Raw genomic sequence first — 8,713 nt, 5'->3', positions numbered from 1 at the left:
AAAAAGAATTTCAACACAACAGTCTGTAGTGAAAAAAATCTATGTTATTACTAAACATCTCACCAGCCTCAAGTGTACTGAATAAGTGTTGCTAGAGAGGTCAGCAAAAGTTGCATCAGTGCTCTGGCGTTTGGAAGTAATTTCTCTGTGCATGATTGCTCTCTTTCATAGAGTTCCAGTATATTATTATCTTTTGTCTGTACGTCTGTGTTTGTAGTTGCAAAAGTGTTTGCTGTCATAAGTGTTTGTTGTGTATTGTAATGAGGCAGCTTTCCTGTGCTATTAACAAGTTGATAAGCCAAAGTACGAGTTTTTACTGGGGTTACCATGGTGTTGTGGTGTCTGCAGTCATTTCTACGTCAGTCTGAAGCCAAAAAAGTTCCCTGGGGGCATCCGACTCCTCATTAACCTTCAATTCATCTTTCCATTCCTTTTTTTTCTTCTTCTTCTTTCTTTTTCCGCTCAATCTAACAAACATTCCATCGTCTCTCCTCCTCTTCCTCCTTTTTACGCATCAACATTCACATGGAAGAAATTCGCATTTAGGAATTTATTCATTTATTCACGTTTCCAGTGAGTTTTCCCGTGTTGTAAATCTTTGGCCCAGCTTATGACGGTTCTGGTTTAAAGTAAGACCTTTTTTATGGGTGCATGGCCCTCTTTTACACCTTTTAAGAACTTTTAAGTGACGGTCTGTTTTAACTGAGAGAGTACCAGATGAATCTTTTAAACAGGACATCTGGCATGCCAAGTTTATCTGAGGAAGAATTAATGAGAACTTGTAAAGACTAAAACACCCCAGAACTGTAGAAAATAGCTTTTTTTTCAAGAGTGCTGATTGTCTGAGGTGCACAGAAAATTCACGGAAAGGGAAAAAGTGAAGCACTTGGAATGGAGTGTGTGTGGCTGGAACAGTTTCAAAGAAAGAAGGGCTGCTTCAGTGCTGTATTAGTACATGCTGTAAGGGGGACCACTGGGGGAAGCATGAACTCTGTTGTTGCCAAGATATTTGGAACAAAATATTGTTCATAAAAAATGGTACATTGTGTATACCTATTTAGTGCTTTACTACCTACTTTACTACTTTCTAAGAAGGCCCAAAGTGCTTTAAAGTCCCATTCACCCATGCTCACAATCACACACTGATGGCAGTTCCACTGCTGATCACCTGCACAAACCCATAACCACCAGGAGCAATGTGGGGTTTAGTGTCTTGCCCAAGGACACTGACACATGGGCGGGTAGGGTGGGAACCGAACCTGCGACCTTCTAATCAGTGGTCAACCACTCTACCTCTGCACTAATTTCAAGTAGTGATGTAAAAAGTCTAATAGAAATAACTTTGATACAGTGTAAAAATAATGTGAAATTATGCTGTAAGATAAATGGTCACATTGCAATTATAACTAGGACAAAAAATAAAGTCATGCTCACAAGCTCTTCCTTTTCTTTAGGCCCAATTAAAAAGAATGTATGAACAGCAGATTTATAAATGTACAGAGATAAAAAAAAGTGGTGGTGGCTAAATGGAAGTCATAAAAAAAGGTAGACGCTGTGGCAGACAGGAAATTTAATTATCATTCATTATACAAAGGAGAAGATAAAAGTTTAAATGACTGAAAACGTATATTAACATAAATCCTGTTCCCTTTATTCAACATGTGATCATGTGTGATATTTTTTGCTAAGTACAAATCCCACTTTCCTCATAAATGAAGTGTAAATGCAATTGAAGGAAATGAACAAAGCAATCTATATAAAGAAAGTAATCTGACATAATATATGTCCTTTCTTCAGAACTCACAGAAAGCCATGGCAACCAGGCCTCTATGAGCAGTCTCCTGAGAAAGTTATTAGTAGAATTAATTCAAAAAGGCTGTTATTGTGATCTGTTTACTTAAATTAATAAAAAAAAGGGTTAAAGAAAACAGTGAGGATATATGGCCATTCTCAAGCACACTATGGAATTCCCATGGCCAAAAAAGAGAGAGAGAAAAAAGAAAAAGCTGCATGATTACACTTCCCCCACCTTCCAATCTCCTGTCTGAAGGTCTGTAGTTGAATTTTCCCCAACAAGCTGTACTTGAAGATGTAACCTGAGACCAAACAAGCTATTGAGCAGCTGTGGAGAGCCAGTCTTCTTTCAAGCAGAGAAATGGAAAAAAGATGCTAGATGCCAATAGAAATGTAATAGCTTGCAAATGCAATCAGTCATGTGTGATAAACTTTCTGAAAATGAATTTGTATGTGAGATAGTATGGTAACTATAAAAAAGCAAATATTCAAAAAAGCAGTTTTTTTTGTATCTTTTCAAACCCTCTTGATGACTTTATCAAGTTTTTTGAAGTCAAGACTAGCTGTCTTGTAGCAGCTATTGGAAGCATAGCCTTCTGGCTCAAAAATGAATTTTAGTGTATTATTTTAATGCTAATGTAGTGGTATAAATCTGTTGTAGTAGCAAGAACATGTTAGTGTTAGCCCGGCATTTGACTCCAAGGGTGAGTTCATTGCCTTTAACCCAACCTAAGTACAAGCTCCTGCTGGAATGATGAATGGCCAGCTTCCTATCTAATTGTGAACACGAGTTCTTGAAGTAAATGAAGGATAGTATTTCCACCAGAGTGACTTCAATCAGCCTTTTTCGCCCTAATCATGCTTGGAGTTAATTCAAAAGACAAATTGTTGTAGGAGATGAAGGATCATATTTCTATTCAAAGTAAATGCATCTACCTCCTCTATGCAAGGTCAACTTGCATAAATCTGTTTTTGGTAACATTTGAAGCCAGATATTTAACATAGGGTTTCAGAGACTGCAAAAGATTAAGATGACCTAGATGCAAAATATGATGCGTTGAGTGTAAAAAATCTGTTTTTCCCATTATTGTGATATGTTTTAACAAGATCAACCAAGACAAAAAAGCATTGTGTTCCTGGGGAAAAAACCCCCAATGAAAAATCTTAATTGGAAACAGGTAAGCTCTATGTTTAAGTTTTAAAAGCAACATTCCAACAGTGAAGACGGATAAGCATCTGCATCCATAACTGGTCAAATGAGCTGTGAAATGACTAGATCTTTTTTGTTTTAAGTATTAAACTACCTTTTTTGAACTTTATTATTAATATTGACTTATGGGGTTTACTGTGTATACACTTTAAAACACTATAAAGTTCAGAGAACCTGGAGAAATCTCTGTATATAAGGGACAAATCCGATAATCAGAACAGAAAAGATTTGTGGACCTTCAGGCAAAACTCTATTGAAAGCAGATGGAGTTATCTATATGAATGTGGAGATTCAGAAACTGGGTGAAAACTTCTTCTCAAGAAAACAAGTTGCTTCTAAAGCAAATGAGAGTTTTACTTTTGTCACTTACACAAGCGAAATCACAAAGCGGATTCACTTTTTTAGAAATTGAAATGACCGTTAAGTGAAGTCGATAACTGTTAACTAGAGCTAGTAATGTGGCAGACTGACCACTCTTTGCTTTATTTTAGGTCCCACTCCTATCAGCCTTTGATTTATTGAAAAGGTGTTCCCGGTGGTCTTTTAACTATGATTATGACTTTTTTTCCTAAACCAAAATCTAAAATCCTAAAACGTTTTCTAGGACTTATTTCATCTGATTGAATAAAAAAATAGTCAGAAATGCAATTTGGAGATTAATTTTTATATATGTCCCCCATCATGAAAAAGCCAAACTTACACTTAAAAACACCAAAGACCATATGTAACATTTCCAGTTATTGTTAGTTTAAAAAAAAAAAAAAGAGCGAGAAAGTAATAAACTGAAGAAGAAAAAAAAACTAATAAACTTGGAAGTCAACAAAAGTATTATTTGTTCAATTTAGGAAACATTTACATATTAAAAACTGCTTTATTTTAGTCCACCACTACATTATTGAAAAGAAGAAATGATTCCATATTAACAATGATAAATACCTCTCTGGAAACGGGTTACGTGCCACAGTCTTTTAAATATGTAGTTGTTGAACCTCTTCTGAAAAGCCCAGTTTGGATCCTAGCATCTTGGCCAACTACAGACCGATATCAAACCTCCCCTTTATTTCTAAAATCCTAGAAAGAGTTGTAGTTAAGCAGCTTTACTGCCACCTACAGGACAACAGCCACTTTGAAGACTTTCAGTCGGGGTTTAGACCCCACCACAGTATGGAAACTAGTTAGAGTCTCTAATGACTTGTTATTGGCCTCAGAAAAGGGACTACTTTCTTTTCTGGTCCTGTTAGACCTCAGTGCAGCCTTTGACACTATCGACCACAGTATTTTACTCCATAGATTAGAGCAGGACATAGGGATCAGAGGATCTGCTCTCCAGTGGTTTAAATCCTATCTGTCCGATAGGTATCAGTTTGTTAATGTAAATGGACATTCCTCTCAGTGCACTCGAGTTAACTATGGAGTCCCACAGGGCTCAGTTTTAGGACCCATCCTGTTCACACTTTATATGCTACCCCTAGGAAACATAATCAGGAAACACAGCATTAATTTTCATTGTTATGCCAATGATACGCAGTTGTATTTATCCATGAAACCTGACCAGAATGACGATATAGAGAAACTGAACGCCTGCATCAGAGACATCAAGACCTGGATGACAATTAATTACCTCCTCTTGAACCCAGAAAAAACTGAGGTCATTATACTAGGTCCTAAAAACCTCAGAGATCCTCTGTCTGATCAGATAGTCTCCCTGGATGGCATAAGTATAGCCCCCAATTCCACAGTTAGAAACCTTGGGGTTTTATTTGACCAGGACTTATCATTTAAGGCTCACATATCTCAGGCGTGTAGAACTGCCTATTTTCACCTGCAGAATATTGCTAAGATCAGAAATATGCTTTCTAGGAGTGATGCTGAAAAACTCATCCATGCATTTGTTACGTCGAGGCTGGATTACTGTAACTCCTTGTTAGAAGCGTGACCTAAGAGTTCCTTAAGAAGTTTCCAGCTTGGTCAGAACACAGCAGCTAGATTGTTAGCAGGAACTAGCAGAAGAGATCACATCACTCCTGTGTTGGTTTTGCTCCATTGGCTCCCAGTTTGATTCTAGAATCAAGTTCAAGATCCTCCTGTTAACCTATAAGGCCTTACATGGACTGGCCCCGTCCTATATTAAGGACCTCATAGTCCCTTACCAACCAATAAGAACACTTCGCTCGCAAAATGCAGGACTGTGTGTGGTTCCTAGAATTAGTAAAAGTACAGTTGGAGGTAGAGCGTTTAGCCACCAAGCCCCTGTTTTATGGAATAAGCTCCCAGCTCATGTAAGAGAGGCCGACTCAGTTTCTACATTCAAAGTTAGACTGAAAACATTCCTCTTTGGAAAGGCTTATTGTCAGACTAGTTAGTATTCAGAGATTATTTAACTTAATGTTAATGTGTTTAAATTAAACGTAATAACAATAACTATTTGTTTTAAAAGGCTGCTAGAAGTAGAAGCTGGGGTAACTATGGTGCACTGGGGTTCTGTCCTCTTTTCTCATCTACATCTACCCTTCCTCTCTTCTCTTTTATTTATCATTATTCATCATTTAGTTCTCCATGCCTCTGTTTGGTGCAGTGCGATTCATGTATTGTCCCTCTTTCCCTCTCCCCTCCTGGGGAGTGGGAGTGCTTCCAGACTCCAGTTGGATCATCCGTGCTCCTGTTCCTCACCGTGTACTTCGCCTTTGCTCCCGATCCTACACCTGGCTGTGGATCCTGCCTCTGGCTCGTCTCTGCTCTGTACCTGACCGAGTACCTCGTCTCTGCTCCTGCTCCTACACCTGGCTGTGGTTCCTGTCTCCGGCTTGACTCGCGCCCCTGACTGTCCCCCCCAACAACGGCTGGATGAAGCTCGTCTGCTGGACTTTATATATGTAGTTGTAGAGTTAGATAAGTTAATTCTTCTCTAAGAGTTCTGGTAAATCGCCTGTCCGTCCTGGGGGAGGATCCCTCCTTCATGTGGGCACCCCTGAGGTTTCTTCGTTTTTTCCAGAATCCGTTTTTTTAGGAGTTTTTCCTTACCGCGAAGGGGGGTCTAAGGGCAGGTATGCCAGTATAACTTAGTCAGTTTGTTAGTTCATTTCAGTATTTTCCTATTGAACTCTTTGTATTCATGATCCTTTTGAGTTCATGTTTCACTTCGAAGCCCATCAAGACGACTCATGTTGTGATTTTGGGCTATACAAATACAATTGAATGGAATTGAATTGAAAACAACATTAAGAGACTAGATTTAAAATTTTCTTTGATTTTTTTTTAATGAAAACAGTAGATTTATTTTATTTCTGAGAAGCAAAAAATACTCATAATAAGTCAAATGAAGAGCCTATAATATGATGTAAATATTTTTATGACTAAAGTTAGCCCTGAAATGATAAGGTTTTAATTTAGAGTTTCAGGTTCAGTGCAGAAGCTAAAGTGTTCCACTAAGATAATTAGCCTTTAGATTCATGGTCTGACCTGCAGGACAGCTAATCTGTGCTCCGGTGCATCTGTGCATGTCACTAAGGGCAGAGGTGGACTCAAGTCCACGTTTGGATCTGTAAGACACGCAGCTTTTAAGAGGGGGGGGGGGGCTGTATCTAACAAGCCCGAACAGCCTGTCATCAAATATCTTTGTTGTGGGTTCAAATCCCACAGTACACTAGATCCATGCGCCTTTAAGTAAGACATATGAACTCCACAGTGCCCCAAAATTTGAATGGCAAAACTTATGTAGAAAGCTGTTGAAGAAAAGCAACAAAATGTGTGTCAAACAATAATCCCCTTTGGTCTTTTCTTTTATTAGTTAACATGTGACACTGCAATATTTTTTTACAGTTCAGCATGGAGGCTAATGAGAATCCCGTGTGCACCTCTGGATTTGTTTAATGCTGTACAGGCTGAGTCTGTCTTCGTTGTTGTTTCTTTCCACTTCTAGGACTGGTGGCTTAGGTAACTGAATTTCCACTGCAAACTTTGAAATGTACTTTTAATTTGAGTGAAAGTCTTTGCCCCCCCCGCCCTTAACCTCTTTTAAAATAAATGTTAGGTTTTTCTTTTTATGGGCCAAAGTATTACAGGTCACGAAAACTCCTGAAAACCTTTGTTTTGTTAGTTTGTCAGTTAAACTTAAATAAATGGTCTTAAAAATCCATGCTTTAAGCTGGACATAGAAATATGTCTTAATTTTTGAAATTGTACCAGTGATGGAGGATTAAGGTCCATGTCAGCATACATTCACCTCGGTATTTAAAATTCAGCACTGCACATTCTCTGGCAGCACCAGCGAGACTGCAGACAACAGACGACACTCCTCTCTCTGGAGCAATATCGAAGTGTAACATTTCTGCGCTTTTTAAATGGATTTGATCTAAGTATCATACAGGTACCTGTCAATATTTTAACCACGTAGAATTCCAATTATGGCAATTGTTTGGAGACTTTTTTTTAATGTCCCCTGTGTTTTTTTTCCTTTCCTCAGAGTTCAAGTGCAAACTTGCCGGCTAAATTAATTTACTGAGTTCTGCAGCCTTGTTTCAGACTTCAACTCTGTGTAAAGCAAAGTAAAAAAAAAAAAGGTAAAGCTAAGTGGCCCTGTGGTTTGCTGACATTTCTTTGTGATTTGACTTTACGTACCGGAATGGTAGATTGCACCAGTTGGAGTAATTAAAAACTTCTAAAAATAGTCACACGAGATGACAGATAATTAATTCAAAAAAGAAAGAACATATGAAACATTCCCCTGAAGAATGCCAATAATGAGAAGACATTAAGCTAATAAATGATTGCAGAAGTGCCTTAGTTTGATGCAGTCGTCATATTTGTACTGCTGTATTTTCGGGAAAAAATATGCCAATTCAACACTATACACTTAGTATAGGTAATGTTGAAAAGAATTAGTACATGTTAAATTAGTATGTAAATAAAGTAAGTTCAACCTCACCTGACATATAACAAATTAGTATTTAATGATGAAACATATTTTGGAAGAAATCTGCAGGCAGCATGATATAAAGAACTTTCTTTAGGCAAAAATCTCATATTGGTGAAAACTTAAAAACCCACTCGGAAGAAAATCATATTTTTGGTGTTTTTAACATGTTTTTGTGACATTTTTCTCATGATGGTGGAAACATATGTGGAAAATTAAGTGAATCTTTCTTCATTCAAATTTTTGTCAATCAGGAGCTGATGAAAAAACGCCATTTTAAAAAGCTTGCAGGTGTGACATAAAAACAACAATCGGCAGGGAACAAGCTCCCTGCTCCGCCTTTTCTGATGCAACCACTTGTAGATGACTTGATCCATGTACATCTTAGATTTCCTCATCCGAGCTGGTATATCTGGCTCAAAACTATACGACTGGGTAGCTCTGATATTGTTTATTCTTTTTGTTTCACCTGTAATATCAAGTTGGGGTGTGTGTGTGTAAGTGGGGGTGTTGTAAGCTAGCGGGAGAGAGTGTAAACCATTGGCACCTCCAGGCCTCGAGGGCTGCTTTCTTGCATGTTTTTCAACATTCTCTGGCGTGTTCTAATTGGCTGGACACACCTGAACCAGGTAGTCATGAGTAGAGCTTGGATATCTGGAAATCATGCAGACACTGCGGCCCTCGACGCCTTGAGTTGCCTATCCCTGGTGTAAACAGATGGATGAGGGGGAAGGCTTACTCAGTACCAATTATCCCTCCCACAGCTCAGAGACAGTTTTTTTTTTTTTTTACAACCT

This window comes from Oryzias latipes, chromosome 21 (assembly GCF_002234675.1).
Source record: "Oryzias latipes chromosome 21, ASM223467v1".
Taxonomy (NCBI): domain Eukaryota; kingdom Metazoa; phylum Chordata; class Actinopteri; order Beloniformes; family Adrianichthyidae; genus Oryzias; species Oryzias latipes.
The sequence above is the reverse complement of the archived record's forward strand: the minus strand, read 5'-3'. Positions refer to the sequence as shown.